Here is an 18,134-nt window from a genome sequence, read left to right on the forward strand (position 1 = left end):
TTGTAAGCTGCATATATAGAGGCTGCTATGAAGCGTTTTTGACACTGTTTGCGCGGTCCCATAATGAAATCACGCAAGTCAGCACCATCAGTAAGTAAAGTTAGGTGTTGCTTAATTTCTGTCAGTGTGGAAGTTTGTAGCCATTGAAGGCAGAGTTTGCCCACACTGTAGGTGGTGATTATCCCTGGGTGTTGTCTTTGGGAATATCTAGGGTCTGGCCTGGTCAATGTGAACCCCTGTGTTTTGTTCAGGAATCTGTCTTGACAGTTATTAGTATCTGTGGGCCAGATTAACCATTGTTTCCAATCAGGATTTGTTCTGTTTTGGTTTAATACATAGTTTACGTCTATCTCTTCATCTGCAGAGCTATTGCTATTCATTGTTGGTTTTGGAATAGACGGTTTATTTAAGTCTTTGATTTTGGCTAATCCAAGACAGGTAGTTTGTTGAATAGTGTCATTCAAGAATATAATTTGTTCTGGGATCATGCAGGCTCGAAACAATGATTCTACACCCTGAACTTGCCATTCTCTTGTACCCCAAACACTTTTCACTTCCACATTTTTGTCCCAATAATCAAAACCAAATGTATTCATTTGTTCAAAAAATGAGTCCGAATATATCAATTTTGTGTTTGTAAGCATGGTTTTTGTTCCTGTCATATTTGACAATTTAAAATAAAATGTTTCAGCTTTACTTGTATTGAACCCTGAAAAATATGAATATTTGTCATAAACGGTTCTTGAGCTTCCTTTTGGAGGGGTTGCACAATGTTCCCATTGATTATAATTTAAAACATTTCTAGGTTGTGCAGATTTATGTAGAAAATGGTTACCATAGTGGTTGTAGCAGTACATAGTATCATAATTAGACGAACCCTGCAAATAATCATGTTTGGTAAATTTAGCAGACATCACTAGGTCAGACATCATGTCATTAATACTTTCAAAGTCCCAATCATCAGCAAATGAGTTTGGTTTTACAAAGTCACTCAACGAGATCTTGATTTGGTGTGGATATTTGAGGATTTCAACCGGACCATAAATTTCATAGTCAGTATTGTCCCATGCTACCCCACCCAGTATTGGATTGGCTGTGAAGTTGACTGAAGAAAGTTCTCTTTTCTCGACGTGTGAAGACGTGTGCGGCTTGAGGATCAAGTTGATTTTCTGGCTTGCTGTGTCCATTTTTGCATATTTTCCCTCAATGAAGCGTCCCAAGCATAGTACCATGATGAGCCAAACTATGAGGATAAATACACCAAAGGACACCCAAAATTCAATCCATGGAGAAATCAGATAGGTTTCTTTCAGTTGTTTCAAAAGTTCCTTAGCTTTGTCTTTAAGGGTTTTTGTTGATGGCTGTGTCTTTGATTCACTGAGGTCTTCAGAGGAATCATTGAAGTTTATGAAGTAGCCGGATGCTGTTCTATCAATTGTTCCAATTGCTTCAGGATTACTGTTTCTTGCATATTCATTTGTTACTTCATTGTAGGTTGGTGTGTCTCTACTAAACGTTTTTATTTGGGTTTTCAGAGGTGTGAGTTCCATTGCATTGTTGCATAGTCCTTGTTGTTGTTCTGTAGGCGTTTCGAATGTGATTAGCCTTTTAGTTAGCACCTCTGTACTTGTAGCAAACCTCGGTGTTCTACTACTTATCGGGAGTCCACTTGGCCTACTGTTTGTTATCGGCCACATGATTGTGGTTTTACCAGGTCGATGGATACAACTCGGTTCTCCTTTTTACCAGCAAGCGGCGGTAGTACAACTGATCTTGTCCCGTTGATGGACAAGACAGGAACTGCTTTTCTGTAAGAAGGCCCAAATTCCTTCTTTACCGCGATCTTTTCTCTGACTAGATCCCCGATTTTTGGAATCCAGACAGGTCTTGCTGGGACAGGCGGTGTTTCTTCAGTGGGTGTTGGCTGTTGTTTCAACTTTATGTTGCTCAGGTCTTTTCTTGTTTCGTTTAAGTCCTGCAAAATAGCCAAACGATCTTTGATATCAAAGCTTTTTTCTTTCACCACTGAAGTCTGACTGTCAAGATCTAAGACTAACATCCTATTCCCAAACAATAATTCGTACGGACTGAATCCCTTCAGAGAATTTCTTGGCAGGTTGTTTAGACTACGTTGGACACTTATTAGATGTTTGACCCACCCAGCTCCCGAACCTAATACCTTTGCTGTTATAGATTGCTTTATGTCACGGTTTTTTCTTTCAACAATTCCGTTTCCCTCGGGATGAAATGGACAAGAATACCGCAATGCAATGCCCATGCTGGTCATGGCCTCCTTATAAGCTCTAGAGCTAAAAGCAGGACCCTGGTCAGAATGCAGCATGCCAATTGCGTATGTGCCGATAAAGACTCGCAAATCTTTTATAACAGTTCTGGCGTCAGCCGAAAGTTGGGGTCTACATTATAAGTGAAAACTAGTCTCTGTATGTTAATACGACGCATTTTTCATATTGGGTTTATTTTTTATTGTTGATCCTTTCTGGTGTGAAACGCCAAGGTAATATACCGTTTCTTTCACCACTGCGATTTCTGTTACAGTTTGGGCAGTTTTTTACAAAAATGGTATGATGCAGGCCCATGCCTGGCCACCAGTACACTGATTGTAACTCTTCCAGAGAATCTTTTAGTTTGAGGTGTCTGAGACCCTCGCCCATATGTGCGTCTGCTATTAACAAGCCTCTCCTGTCCATGTTTGGAATCCCTCTATCCCCCACTCCAGGGATTCGAGCAAAAGGAACGGAGTTTCCATCGATTATGTATGTATATTTGAGTGGGTAACTGATCGGTAACGCTGAGCAGTCGCCTTTTGATGACGTTTTCACCGCCAGCATTGTTTCACCGTCAATGTATTTTACTGCACGCTTTTTTCTAGCTACGCAAGCCGATTCAGTTGCTACCGCTGTGGCTTTCTCAGCCAATGAATTCCCTGCAACGTGAACGCCATCACGCTGATGACTCAGTGAGTGTATCACGTGAGTCTTTGGTAGTTCTCTTTTTAACAGAACTATTTGTTCCCAAAGCAGTTTTTGCTTTATTGTTGCACCTGTGTCATCTTTGTAACCGTTTTGAATCCATTTCTGCAAATCGCTGTTATATGATTTGACGCAGTAATATGAATCGGACACTATGAGTGTCGGGAATTCGCGATCTGCATTATCTAGCGCCATTTTCAATGCTATTATTTCAGTCTGTTGTTCTGAATTAGTTTCTACTGAGTGTGTTTTTGTTAATAGAGGTCTTAGTTTACCTCCGCGCCACACTTCTTTTGTAATCTCACATGTGGGGTTGTATGCTTGTTCTCCCCAAACGGGGGGTTGAGCATGTCCGTCTGTATAGATTACACAAGCGTACTGTCGTAATGGCAGAATGTCGATTGGCAGAGGGAATGTTCGTTCATATTCTAGATATTTTAGTTCCTTTAGTTCCGGATCAAAGTAGTATTTTACTTTGTCCATTGTAATGGAATTCACCCATTGTATCCATTCCGGATTCAATGCTGTTGTTGGTAAATTACACGGGGTTGTTAATGCCTCAAAGGCTGATTCTGCTGTTCTGACTGTGATGTGTCTACCGTCAGCTTTATCTTTTTCTCTAGCTATTGCGGTTTGAACTGCATGAACAATGTTTTCTTTAATGCTGAATTTCTTTTCAGCTTCTGTGTACAAGTGTGATTTGAATGCAATTGGTACCTTTTCTCCCTTGTTAGAGGTCAGGTATGTGAATCCGCATCTTCCTGGGATGACTCGAATCACAAGGTTGCGTGTGTTATCACGTGTTTCTAATTTTGTTTTAAGTAACATATCTGTTTGTAAGGATCTCAGAATTTCTGTGTGTATTTGAGTCCAATTGTTTTTTTTAAAATCTGGTTTTATTAGATCATAAAGGGGTTTGACCCTTTCTGCGTAATTTGCAATGTATGTTCTTCCGAAATTTAGGAAGCCTAGAATTGACTGTAGGTTTTTTAGTGTTCTAGGTGCTTGGAGTACGGCACATTTCTCTAGGAAATTGTCAGCCAGGCTTTTGCCTTCACTTGATAATTCATATCCTAAGAACAGGACTGTTAGATGGGCAATTCTAGATTTTTTAAAGTTGAATTTGAAACCCTCTGCTGCGAACCCAAGTATTATGGTGTTCACTCTCTTCAAGTGAGTATCCAAGTCATCATCTGTTAGGTATATGTCATCGACATAAGATAATGCTTCGTCATCATATGTTTGTAGTAACTCTGTTACTCTCGCTGAGAATAATCCTGGGCTGTTCTTGTACCCCTGGGGTAACCGACAGAATTCTTTTTGAGCGCCATTTATTGAGAACGCTGACAAGTATCTGCTCTCTGGTGCTATATTTTGACAAAAGAATCCATTAGAGATGTCTAATGTTGTTTTATATTTTTTGCGCACTATGTTATTCATTAGTGCAGCACTATGCGAGTTTTGTACTGCAAAAGTTTTGCAACATGAGTTAAGGTGTCTGTAATCCAAAACTAGACGATATGAATTGTCTGGTTTGGAGACAGGAAACAAAGGGTTGTTCATTTGTGAGGTGCAAGTTTCAATCACCCCCTGGTATTCTAGTTGATCTAGAATTTCTTTTACCTGTTTTTTAGCTTCTTGCTTAATCGGATACTGCCTTTGTGCAGTAGGTTGTGATTTTAACTGGATTTTGTGTGGAGGAGATTCCTCATCCCATCCCACATGATTTTCATATAAAGCAGGAGCTTGAGCTACTGCCCACTTTCTTGCAAGTGTATATTTTTTATGAATTGGAATATGATTTGAGAAGGCAGGCATAATTATTTCTTCGCCATGTGGGCACTCCCTGACAAACGCTGGTGGCCAATCTTTTTCAGCTAGAAGGATGTCATAGCCCTTGGAGAGATTATCCCAAAAAAGGCCCCTTATTTTTCTAGTCTTATCCCCTTCTATACGTAAAGTTATTTAATATATTTTGTGAGGTTTGCTAACTCTGGTGTCTGCAGTTTCCACTTGAATGTATTCATTCGTGTCCACTGTCTCCAGATGATTCATAAGGACTTTGCGTGCTATGCTCACTTCTGCTGCGCTGTCTAGCATTGTCTGAGCCCACTCTCCGTTTTTCAGCTATGTCCTCAGTATTCTCGGCATTGTTGAATACTTTAATACTGGCTACCTTCTTCTTTGGAAACTGTAATTTTTTATTTGGATGAGCAGGTTTCTTGTCTTTGGACTTGACGTGCCCTTCCCTGGGTTCCGATCGTCCTCTTCTTTCCGATTTCTGCGAGGAAGTCTGAAAAGATTGAGAGGGACGTGTATCAAAATCTTGATATCTATCAGGTTTCTTTATGTTATCCCTATTTCTAAGGTTGTATCTTTTCACAGAGGGCTCCCTTTGGGGAGACTTGGGTCCTTGGTCCGGAGATCTTTCTCTCCGCCGAGGAGACCTTCCTCTGGACTGGAATCTTTTTTCTTTTGGATTGGATTGTTTGTTTCCATCCCAGTTCTTCTTTTGACTGTTTAGATTATTTTTAATAAATACTTTTTCAGGACTTTCAATTAGTTGGGGCTTCACTGGTATTCCACCCAAACTATCTCTACCTAGTTCTTCATAGGATTTTTCTATAATTCTGGCAATTTCAGCTGGTTGGTCTGCTATATCTGTCTCTTTTAACCTCTGGCGGATCGCCACATTCGCTGCTTCTCCTTTTATGTTGGCTAGTAATATTGCCGAAACCTGCTTGAAGTCTTTTAGTAATTTCATACCGAGAGTTAAAGCGGGTTCTGGACCGTATTCGTCTTGAATTTGTTTTAGCACATCTGGTATTACTGACATGGATGGAACTCCATGTGTTTGTGTGTAAATGGAAGCAAAGACTGTACCCCAAGTGTCACAGTCCTCCACGTGTGGTGCGATTCCCATTGGAAGACAGATAGTCAGAATCCTGTGTTTTCCTACCGGGGTGGTATCTGGGAATACCGCCTCTATTTGGGTGATTTTTTGTGCTAACCAGAATGGTATTTGTTCCCGTTTAGCTGGTACTTTACCTAGGCAGGACTGTATGTTCTGTGGTGTAATTTTATTTGTGTTCCCCTGATGAGGGGTCAGCTGTGGAATTTTAATTACTGGTTGGACAGTTGAAGTCCGCATTACATATTGGACTAATTGTCTATATATTTTAATTAATTGTTTTAGTTGTACTAAAAGATCTGCTGCAGACATTCTTTCGATGTCTGGATATGGTGTGTATCCGGCTAGGACCGGCCACGTTGCTCCTGGTCTACCTAGTGGACCGAGCCTGGTGATGTGATTATTATGTTTTAGGGCGCCATTAAACAAGAGCAGGTGCTCTTGGAATTTGAGTGGTACTTCCACTTCCTCGAAAGGAATGTAATCATTTTATAATAGTGGAAGTCCTTTGTTACAGCATTTGCTGCTGGAAAGTTTATCCATGAATAGAATACCTCTGTCTGCCGATATTCGTGTGCCTCAATTACGAATATGACTGTACCACCTCTTGGTGTCAGTCCATTTTCTATAAGTTTTAACGTTGTAGATCTTCTTATGTTGACCGGGATGAGTTTTATATCCGGGTCTGCTTCTTGCATAGTATTATCAGCTTCTATTAGTTCAGCTGCTAATCTAACTCTCTCTCTTTCATCATCACTTTCTGACATTTTACTGTCAGGAAGGTTATTCTGTTTGTTTGCAGATCAGGTTCCTTATGGAAACAAAGATTAGATGCACAATATTTTGGAACAGTGTATCCTTCAACGTTGATTGAACCAAGAACCATACATAGGAGTTCCCTCCTGCGAGGTTTGGCGGATTTTACCTCTCACCCTCTCCAGACGTCTTTGGAGTATTATGGGAAAAAAGGGTCTGAGTGAAAGAGCACGACTGAGTTACTCTAAAGTCTTGCGTTAGTTTTATCGCCTTTCCAAACGTTGGGCGCCATGTAGTGTAGTTCCTATTATCCCAATAGGCTCTGCGCATTGGAATAATACCTCCAATAGTATAGACCTAGACCAGACGTTAACTAGGTCTTCTACTGTCGATATTAGACTTAAAGTTTTGGGTTTGCCAGCTAGCTCAGAGTTCACTAGAAACTTTCTCGAATAGGCAAGGAGGAGTTGAACCTCCCTGGATAGACAAGAAGGGATTTAGTTTCTGACAACCATAGAACATGACAACTTTGCTCTCCCCTAATCAAGAGTGTATCTCTAGAGTCGTGTGAAAACAAAAGACAACTTATTTTACTCAGTCAGTACGTGCATTCTTAGTTTCACCAGTTTGTAGAGAAAAGGAAGAGACGGGCGTGTTCAATAAAAGATGTTATTTATTGATCAGTCTCTTTTCTCGTACAAGAGAAATGAATCGATATTATTGCAATACTTATGGTTAAGTAAAGTGCATACAATAAAGCAGAATTATGAAATAATACTGTAAAAGCATTGATATGGTTTCTAAGCCATATGCTATTTAAAATGGATAAAATATATACATACACATATACATTCGACTAATCGTACTCAACTGGTGCTTCTAACCACGCCTACCCCGGTGTACCTGACCTAAGCCTAATACGTGGGCTGGAGTAGAAAGTAGCAGTTTTGAGTTAAGTTTGTTTTGCCAAGTGACTGACTCAAGAATTCTCTGCAAGGGGTTATTCAGTTCTGTACCTGAGATCTAGGATGGTTGAGGGATGGTATCTCTCGTCTGTGGTCTCGATATTCCAAGCTGCCTGCAAGGGCTGCTCGGAAGCGCCGGAGCTGGATTTCTCGGCAGGAGAAAGGCAGCGTCTCGTACTCAGCGCGTCAGGAAGGCGGGGCAGCGCCAGTGGGCTTCGCTCTCTGCTAGGCTTCGGCAAGTCTCGCTGCTCCGATCTCGTCACCACCGCGTGTGTTTGCTTAAGGCAATGTCGGTAATATTTATACCTGTAAGGTGCCGAGATTGACGTAAGGATGGACATAGATACGTCAATAAGGATGTCATACGAGCTGGTCGTTAGCACATTCTTTTACTGAAGTTCTTTGAGAAATCAAAACAATGGCCGCAGGGATTTTCCCAGGTTGTCATAGGTTTGATTTGTTTTGAGAACTCCGTATGCCTTATCAGGGGCTGGAGGAATATTGCTTGCCTAATTAGATGGCAAGCGTTATGACCTAATCAGATAACGCGCTCCTGTGCCGTGGTCTGGCTTAATCAGATAACGGTTTCTGCATCATGGGATGGCTGCTAGTTAATTTGTTAACCAGAATAGGGTCAGGAATAGGGGGATCTATACAGAACCTATAGGAATACATCACAAATTGATATAAAGGGGCCATGGGGAGAGGGCAATCAGTGGCACAGACACGTTTTCTGGATTACTGTTGAAACTGAGTCTAGAGTGAGATATGGACCGAACCCCTTTCGCCTGCCTGTAGGATCCATGAGGAGTATTCCTTCTGACTACTGGGGTATGTAAGATGAAGGTTCAACCCTAATTGGGTCCTGACAAGCTCAGAGCAAAGCTCCATGACTAAAGACCATCAATTTGCAGCACTGCAACACTTTTCGAAACAAGAAACTCTCAGGAGAGAGCACATCAGATCCAGATGAAAGGTATAGAAAAATAAACTAATGTGTGTGCCATGCACTGGGTGGTGCAGTATAAGGCTCTGGGACATCACTTCAATGGATGTTATTTCTGGTTAGATCTGTGGCGCCACCTGCCGAATCAGGAGAGCTATTGCTAATATTCCAGTCTGGCACCTGGAGAAGATTCGAAAGGTGAGGATTCTGCCAGTAGAAGTATTCCTTTGTTTACAATACATGAAATACAACAATGCCAGGAACAGTTTGCAGATTTGTTACGCAAAAACAAAATACTGCTCTTAGCATGAGAGTCAAGTTGTATGAGTAACATTAACAAGAGTGCCTTGCCCACACGTTGCAGGAAAAAGCAGTTGTGTGTAACAGGAATCATATGCTTAACATATTCAAAGGATGTACATTTGAATTTTATACAAAATGGTATATTTGCATATTAAATACAATAGCAAGAATGTGTTTACCTTTTCTGAATGCAGAGGGTGAATCCTTAGGGCAGTTTCAAATTCATTTGAGTTTCAGGGAATGTAGGGCTCAGATGTCAGGAGAGAATAGTTCCAGTAAAGGTGGAGAGATTGGAACCTGGTGCTGTACAATCGGTTTTAGGTGTCTCTTGAAGGTGCAGGTTGACAGTTTGAAGATTGTGTAGCCATGGAAGATTCTTTGAACTACTTTGCATACCAGTTTCAGTAGTTTGGGAAGTTCCCTATTTATTTGGCTGACTACTAACTTGCCTCATGTTGAATGGATGTAAAGGGGATGTTTTGGGAAACTTGAATAGGATGTGCGATAACAACTTTGTCCAAGAGGGAGTATAAGTGTTCAGGGAGGCCACAAATAGTATGTTGCTTAATTTGATTGTGAAATGAGAGATGAGGTTTTTTTTTAACTGGTAAGTTGCTAGTGAGTTTTGGTAGCAGTGGTAAACAAATCCATGTGCAGCAAGAGGATGCAAAGTATTGCTTGTCTTTTTGAGAAGAATAAGATCAAAGTGTCTGGAGTCAAATATAAAAAACTGAGTGGCGACATGGGTGTGGGAGAATCATCCAAATGTGAACAAGTGGTAATGACGTCAGAAATGCATCGTGCAAAAGTAGGCTAGTGGGAGGGTACAGCAGCTAGAAAAGACAAAGATTGGTGTGTCATACTCATAAAGTTGGCGATAGAAGTCATCAGAGAAGATGACATCGAAAGTGAGAGCAGTATATAGAAAGTAGTATATAGAGAGAAAGAGAGCAACTAATGTTTTAGAGAACTGGCAGTAACATGGTGTGGTCTATAGTCTTGAATGCTGCAGGTTGATCATGATGTGTGCAGATAGATGAGAGATGGTTGTGGTCAGCCAAAGAATTAAGTTGACTACATGGGAGAGTACAATCTTCACTGAGTGGAAGGGACAGAGGCGTGATTGAAAATGATATTAGAATAGAGGTTGTTAATAAGACTGTTGAAAACTGGTTGTGCCTGTAACATGAAAAATTAAAGAAAACTAAAAAGTGGGTGATAGCTGAAACAATAGGCAGGGTCAGCAGTAGACCTTTTATAAGTTGTAGTATTACTCCATATTACAAATGTTGTGGGTATGTCCCAGGTAGAAACGAGTGATGAAATACCAGGTCAAGGCAGAGATCAATCTTTCAGAAGAGAGCCAAAGGTATGATAATTTATGTTCTAAAGGGATCACTTGGGCACATGATAGTTTTGCCAGTTTTAATATTGAGAGTTCAGTAGTTGCAGTGGTGAAAAAGTTAGAGAGTACTACTTGGTAAGTCAGCATGTGAATGGAGAGGAGGGTGAGGCATTGCAGTAATTAGTATGGGAAATATATCTCAAATGTGAGTTTTGTGCAAAAGTAAATGTGCCAAGAGTAATTGCTGTTTCTAAGGAAACACCTCTTTTTTCATGATCACCCCCAAAGTTTTGGACTGATGCTGCTGGTTTTTCGACTTTGAGAGTGCACTGAGGCCCGCGAACCTGACCTTGGTACCAGTGCTCTGACCCTAACAGGTATATGTCTTATTGGCTCACCCACAATTGATATAAGTTAACTTACTTATAAGTTCCTTGTATATGTTACATGGGGTACCTAAGACCCGTGGGCCCAATTCACAAAAGTAATCTGAGACAAAATCCTAAATTTACTTCCTGAGTCACCAGCATTAGTTGGGGGGGACTGGAACGATGTCATGGATATGCGGGTAGATAGGTGTCGGCCTGGTGGAGGTCAGATAGCGGGTGGGGCCACAAAACTGGGAGATTTGGTGCGGGGCCTGGACTGGGTGGACACATGTCACTACTTGCATACACATCGGCGGGAGTACACCTACCTGTCAGCGGTCCATAAATTCTTCTCTAGACTGGACTATATCTTTGTACCTCATTCAGTAATAGGTAGGGTGGAGTCGGCGAATGTGTTATCTAGGGGGCTCTCGGATCACTCCCCAGTCGCCATCGAATTTGCTTTAGATAGGGGGCGGCAGCCATTTCGATGGTGTCTCTCTACATGGCACCTACAGAATGAGGAATACCAGAAGCACATGCGGGACGCCATAGCACACTATTGGGAGGAAAATGCTGGATCGGTCTCTGCAGCCGGGACACTGTGGGAGGCCCTGAAGCCCACGCTGCGGGGTGTAGACATCGCATGGTGTGCGGCGGCGCGCCGGAGGCGTAATTAGGCCTTGGTCAGGGCCGCGGCAGAGGTGGAGGCCCTGGAGCGCAGGTGTAGTGTAGGTGTGGACAATCAGGCGGTAGGGCAACTTCTCCTGGTGCAGCAATATGCGTCGATACTGTTGGACAAGGCGCGGCAAGTGTGGTTGGCGACACGCAGCAGGATTTATCAATGGGAAGACAAGTCGGGGACAATGCTGCACCGTCTCTGCCAAAACGCTTTCCAGACGCAGACCCTACCGGGACTCCTGGATGTGGCGGGGGATCCAATTACAGATCCTCGGCCATTAGCTGAGAGTTTCGCGGCGTATTACGTGACCCAGTATGACGCGAATGAGTGCCTACCGGCAGATATGGTGGACAAGTTTATTGCGGATTTGCCACTACGGGCTGTGACAGATGAAGTACGAAATCGCCTGGAGCTTCCTTTAATGGCAGAGGAGCTGGGACAGGCACTGGGGGAGCTTAACACAGGGAAAGCCCCCGGGCCCAACGGGTTCCCTAGTGAATTCTATAAAAGGTATCACCTGCAGTTAGGTACACAATATAGTGCTGCACTGGAAGAGGCGAGGGAGAGGGGTAGCCTCCCCGCAGATTGGCGCCATGCAGGGGGGGTGGTATTTCAGAAACCAGGCAGGCCTCCGGAGCAGCATGCTTCGTACCGCCCCATATCCCTCCTGAATGTTGAAGCTAAGATTTTGGCTAAAGCATTGGCCAATCGTCTCTTACCCCATATTGCGGGGTTAGTGCATCCAGATCAGGCCGGGTTCGTGCCCGATAGGGAACTAGGCACAATATACGCAGGGATCATGTTGCGGTAGCAGCAATACAGGGCACTGGGGTCCAGGCGGCGCTTCTCTTGGCGGATATAGACAAAGCATTTGATTCCCTGAGCTGGGTTTACTTATTTGCGCTTTTGCCTCGGCTCAACCTGGGGCTCCACTTCCTATCCTATTTGAAACATTTATATACAGACCTGATGTCATCGGTCAGGGTCGCAGGGGCCATATCTTCCAAATTCTCCATTGGGCGTGGCACATGTCAGGGATGCCCCCTCTCAACATACCTGTTTGCCCTGGCCATGGAGCCTCTGGCGGCTTGGGTGCGACTAGATGCGCAGCTTCACGGTTTTGTGTGGGAGCAGGGCCCGACTGATAAGATCGCTCTCTATGCCGACGACGTCCTGTTCTTTCTCACACAGCTTGACAGGTCGGGGCCGCGCCTCCTTGAAATGATGCAGATATTCGGCAAAACCTCCGGGTTGTATCTGAATCCTCATAAATCGACCCTATGGGTACCGGGCGGGAGCTCGGATGGTGGAGACTGGGCGTCCGCAATGCAGGTAGCAGTGGGGGGAATCAAGTACTTGGGGGTGTTTATCTCAGCGAGTCCTGCGATATCCTGGGAGCGCAACTTAGTAACGGTATGGGACAGGGTCCGGGCGGAGATGAGGATGTGGTCCCGAATGCCCCTTACTATTTACAGCAGGTCGGCCATCTTTAAAATGGTGGCCCTTCCCCGATTACTTTACCAACTACAAAATCACCCATACCCGATCTCAACCCAGTGGTTCCGGCAAGTGGACTCGGCATTGGGGCAGTTTCTGTGGGCCGGGGAGTGGTGCGGGTGGCGCTGCGCACCTGTTTTCTGTCCACCTACGATGGGGGTTTGGCAACCTCCGATATCCTTTCATACTATCAGACCTCTCATCTCTTGGTACTGAATGAGTGGTTGTATGGAGATAGGGGTGACCCAGCATATGCCCTGGAGCTAATCTCATGGGCTCCAATACTTTGCATACGGTCCTTTACGCGGTGCTGTTGCGAAGGGGGCTGCCGCCGGCCACCCAGGTAGTTTTTCAAATTTGGAGGCAGGCCTTGCGTCGCATGGGATGGTGGGGCAGGCTGACACAAGAGACCCCACTGTGGCACAATGGCCGCCTGCCTGCTCTGGCGTCTCTCCAGGGCTTCAGGGGCTGGGACGATATTGGTATCTCGTCCTTAGGGGATGTAATGTCAGGAACAACGCTTAAGTTCTTCCAAAACCTGTGTGAGGAGTACGATTTGCACCGGTCCCAGTTCTTTAGGTATCTACAATTCTGCCATGCCCTTGCACCGAGTCTTGAGGGTCTTGATGCTCTGCCGGAGTTTAGCCCCCTGGAGGCCAAAGTCTTTATGGGGGATTTGCAGGACAAAAAGATTTCCCGTATTTATCGCACACTAGTCATACATTGCTCCACTACACTGTCGAAGCTCCGGGAATCGTGGGAGAGGGATGTAGGGGCACTTGAGGAAGAGGACTGGCGTGAGGCGCTGGTGGCTCCCAGGGGTGCTGCCATAGCGATGCGGTTACGACTAATCCAATTTAAATACTTGCATAAAGTCTATTTCACGAGGGAAAGGTTGTGGCGAGCAGGCCTTATTGCTTCCCCAGACTGTCTCCGGTGTGGCAGGGAGGTGGGGACACTGATACATACGGTATGGAGCTGTGTTTCGTTAGCCAGGTTTTGGAAAGGGGTGTGGGATTGCCTGACGGAGGTCCTAGGGTGGGAGCTACCACGCACACCGCAATTAGGCTTGCTACATGTACTGGAAGGGGTGGGGGGCAATATATACAAAAGGCATCTTCTGTTACTGGGTCTCACTCTGGCTAAACGGGATGTGGCCAAGGCATGGAAAGACCCCCGGCCTCCCTCAGTCCTGGTGTGGAAGAAGGGCCTAGATTTCTGTATGGGGCTGGAACAGCTGATTTTCGTACCTCGTGGGTGCCCACGAAAGCACTACAATATATGGAAGAGATGGGCAGAGTACAGGGGCCTTTGGCTGGAACCTCCCGTAGACCGGGAGCTGGATCAGGAGGTGGGATAGGAGAGCCATACGGAAGGTGTACATGTTATGCTGGACTGCAGTTTGCGTTGGAGGACCTGAGAGACGATGTTGTGCGACCGGGGACGGGTGGGATCCGGGTGGGGGGAGTTGGGGGGGGCATGGGGGAGGGGGAAGTTATTCAGTTTGATGAATCATTTGCATCCAAAATGATGTATAGATTGCCAATTTCTTGATGCTTTATATTTGATGTGCAGTTAAGTGCGGAGTGCTGCAGTGTATGTGCAATCTGTCAATAAAATCTGTTTAAAAAAAAAAAAATCCTAAATGTACGACTTTTGGTATTCGCAGAAGGCATTTAGGAGTACTAAAGTTAAGATTGTGTCTCAGTCAATCTTAAGTTTTGGTCTTAGGTTAACCTTGAGACAAACTTAAGTTTAACTGAGGCAAAATCTTAGGACTTTGTCTCAGTTAAACTTGTTTGTTTTAAGTTTAATTTAAGACCAAAACTTAAGATTGACTGAGACAAAATCCTAACATTAGTACTCCTAAATGCCTTCTGTGAATCCCGAAAGTCGTAAAGTTAGGATTTTGTCTCAGATGACTTTTGTGAATTGGGCCCTTCAAGTTTAAGTGTCCTACGTGGACTGCAGCACTTTATGTGCCATCACCCGAGTGACAGAGTAAAGCAAGAATCCCAGCCTGCCATTGCTGTCTGGTAGAGCAGTTTTTGAACAGCTAACTCGACTTTGTCATTTAAAGTAATGACAAAGTCCAGACCTTCCTTATATTTCACCCCTAAGCTAGGCATTTTTAGCCCTATGGCAGTATGCTGTATATTAAAAAGTAGGACATGTCCTAACAGTAAAAACCGCAAATTGTCATTTTTTATGTAGAAAAGCTAGTAGCCTCATTGGCGAGTGTAGGGTTACACACTGGCAGCTCTAATCTTTTTAAATGCAGATAATTGGTGCAGTCAGATTTTTTCCTAACTAGTTAGGAAATTCAACGTTCAGAAAAGTTATATTTACTTGCCAGAACCACTAAATACTAATCAGCCTTAGGCTGCAGCTGCTACCCTGCCTTTAATGGAGCGTTAAATTCCTTCCAGGAGGATACAATAGACCACTTTGATTGACCGGTGGATGTCAATGGGCATGGATGGCCCATCTTAACTTGGCAAAATATTCAGGGTGAGTGCCTGTCCCTCATGTTGGCTCAGCAGTTTCAAATCTTGCATGACAAGCTTGTCTGAGGCACATGTAAAACTTATGGGCCCTTAACCCCTTCAGCGCTGATGACAAAGCCAGCTCGTCATGGGCGTTACCTGCGCTACGCGGATGACGAGCTGGCTTTGTCACGTTACGCACGATTTTCAAATTTCAGCGCACAGCGGGAAAACCCGCTAGCGCGGTAGAGGTTAAAAGGGATCAAACAGGCCCATATCAAACTTCTTGTGCATCCTTTGTCTGGTTGCAGGAGCACCCTGCCTTGTATTACTAGACTTCTGTCTTGAATCTCGTGTTTCTGAACACTACACTGGGGTACTGCGACACCCTCTCATTCTCTATGGGATTTGTCACAAACCCACTTTGTGCGTAAAGAATCAAGTAACTTTGTCCAGGTAATCCTATATGGTTCTATAAAAACTCATGAATACTTTCTTTGTACTCCCTTTGTCTGGTATTGCTTTAAGTGTGCGATTGGGGGCAGGTTCCTTTGTGGTGGCGCACCCCCATTGTTTGTGCAATGCCCTGACTAGTACCTATTTATAAGTGATAAGCAAGCCAGCAGGCACCCTGTACATATCTCTGTTCTCGTGAAAAGCTCTCAGCTTGCCCGATTCATATGCCAGTCAGTAGGTTTTATTACCATTTCCATCATTAAGGAGAACTACATGGCCAAGATTCATCTATCCATGTCATCTCATAATTATGTGGTTGAAAGGGATCTTAAGCTTATCTTGGTACTGAGGCGGTTTCCGCAACTCATTTGGAGCACCGTTTCTTTAATATAAATGTATATATCTATTAGTACACTCAAAATATATGTGTATGTTTTCCTTCAAGCAATGAGCCTTCTAGTAATATAGAAATTCCTAGTGACAGCATTAAAGGCATTAGGCGTACCTATGTTCAAAATATATTGAATGGCTTACGGTATTTTTTATAATTACCTGCATTTTGTATACACTGCATTGTAAAACCAGTGCAGAAAAATATCATGAATTGAGAGGTAAAATGCCGACTAATGAGCGGGCCAAACGCAGATATTTTACAAACTAGAAACCCTCTTTGAAGGTGTTCTCTTGATTGTCAAGCGTGTCTGTCTTGGTCATGAAACTGTGTTATTTTGCCTCCTCTTTCTTTTTCTTCTCTGCGGCTTGATTAGGAGCTGGGGTCCTTTAGAATATCAGGAGAAAAGGGCTTTAAGAAGCACTACCGGAAGAAGGGCTTTCACCCTCCCCACATGTTGGTGAGCCTTCAGTGCAGTATTTGGGCTGAAGTTCTGTGCTTCCACTGAAAAAGTGCGCTTGAATTGCGAATTTTGCCCTGTGGGGAAAGTTATGTTCAATATAGCAGACCTGCATTGATTACGTGATATGCCAATGATCAAGGCTATAGGCCTGATCTGTTCATTATGACAAAGTTGCGATAAAGGCAGTAGGTCTGATGCATGTGTTGTGAAATGGATATCTTAAAGCCGTAGAACTCCAATCTGGTTATCGTGAAAGTAAAGGACCAGTTTAATCCACGTTCGTCCGAAAAGACTCGTAAGTTTCATGAATAGAGGATACCCGCAGGAAGTAATTGAGGAGGCGGTTAACAGCTACAATGACCAACCATTGTAGCTGTTTACCGCCTCCTCAATTACTTCCTCCGGTTATCCTCTATTCATGAAACTTACGAGTTTTTTTTCGGACGAACGTAGATTAAACTGGTCGTTTACTTTCATGATAACCAAATTGGAGTTATACGCTGCATAGGGAATTCATTGCTACTCTCTGAGGAAGGGTTTCCTAATGCCCGAAATGCATAGGAGTGATCATAGCAATGATGCTGTAATCAATGTTGATGTAAAAATGAACTAGCTGATTAAATAAGAAAAGAAATTAACAATTCATGAATGCAATGAATAAAAGAATTAATGAACTGATCTAATTGAGTGGAATCCTCTTTTCAAGAATTTGAGGAGACAACAGTGTGCCCATGGGGATGCAACTAATGATTCATTAGGAGTACGTTGGTAATCATAAACATATCTTTAACAACAATTCCCGCGTCCCCTCTCTGCAATGTCGTGCTTGTACCTGCAAACATTCCCCTTTCTCCTCAGTTCTTTCTAATCTACCCTCATTTCTGGTCATACGACTGAATACATGTAGTACCTACCATCCTGCCTTTTTCAATAATTTCCACTCTTTCCCCTACCAACAGACCAGCTGACGATTACCCGAGACTTTATTTGAATTTTCGATTATACTACTCTACTCCTTTCTAATATAGTCTTCTTTAATTGGCGTTTTGTATCTCAACGGCTTGTTTTGCTATATCTGTTTGAAATTAAAAGAACAATATATATATATATATATGAGAACCAGCAAATGTCAATGTTGCTAGTCTTTCTTCAATAAAAAGCTTTAAAAAAAAAATATATATATAGAGGGAGAGGTGGTCTGATTTTAGTTTGTGGAAGTGTCAGAGGGCGTGGGGCATGAGTTTGTGTCTGTGTACGCGTCAATTTGTGTAAGTGGACGAGTGAAAACACAGCAATTGTGGTTCGTCTTCCTGTGTGGTTTGCCACCAGCAGAACACATTTCTGCAGGAGAGCTGTTAGTTTAGGCTTTACAGCCGAAGTATGCCGGAGGTAGGAGTTACATTAGCGCATTATAGAAACTGCTAACACGGGCACATTGGGGCAATCTGGAAGCTGCAGATGTGTGCTACGGTGGCATTATGAACGTCAAATCCCATAAGCAAGCTGCAGCATTTTGACAATTGGTAATGCGGTCAAAATGGACTGTGTATAAACTGATTATGTTTAGAGCATTGG

General features: G+C 43.5%; 1 protein-coding gene across 3 annotated transcripts in view; it reads left to right on the plus strand.

The window, feature by feature from the left end:
- Positions 1 to 18,134, plus strand: part of ANKS1B (ankyrin repeat and sterile alpha motif domain containing 1B) — a 518,817-nt gene that overhangs the window by 372,006 nt on the left and 128,677 nt on the right. The window lies entirely within an intron of this gene.

This window comes from Lissotriton helveticus, chromosome 1_1 (genome assembly GCF_964261635.1).
Source record: "Lissotriton helveticus chromosome 1_1, aLisHel1.1, whole genome shotgun sequence".
NCBI classification, from domain to species: Eukaryota; Metazoa; Chordata; class Amphibia; order Caudata; family Salamandridae; genus Lissotriton; species Lissotriton helveticus.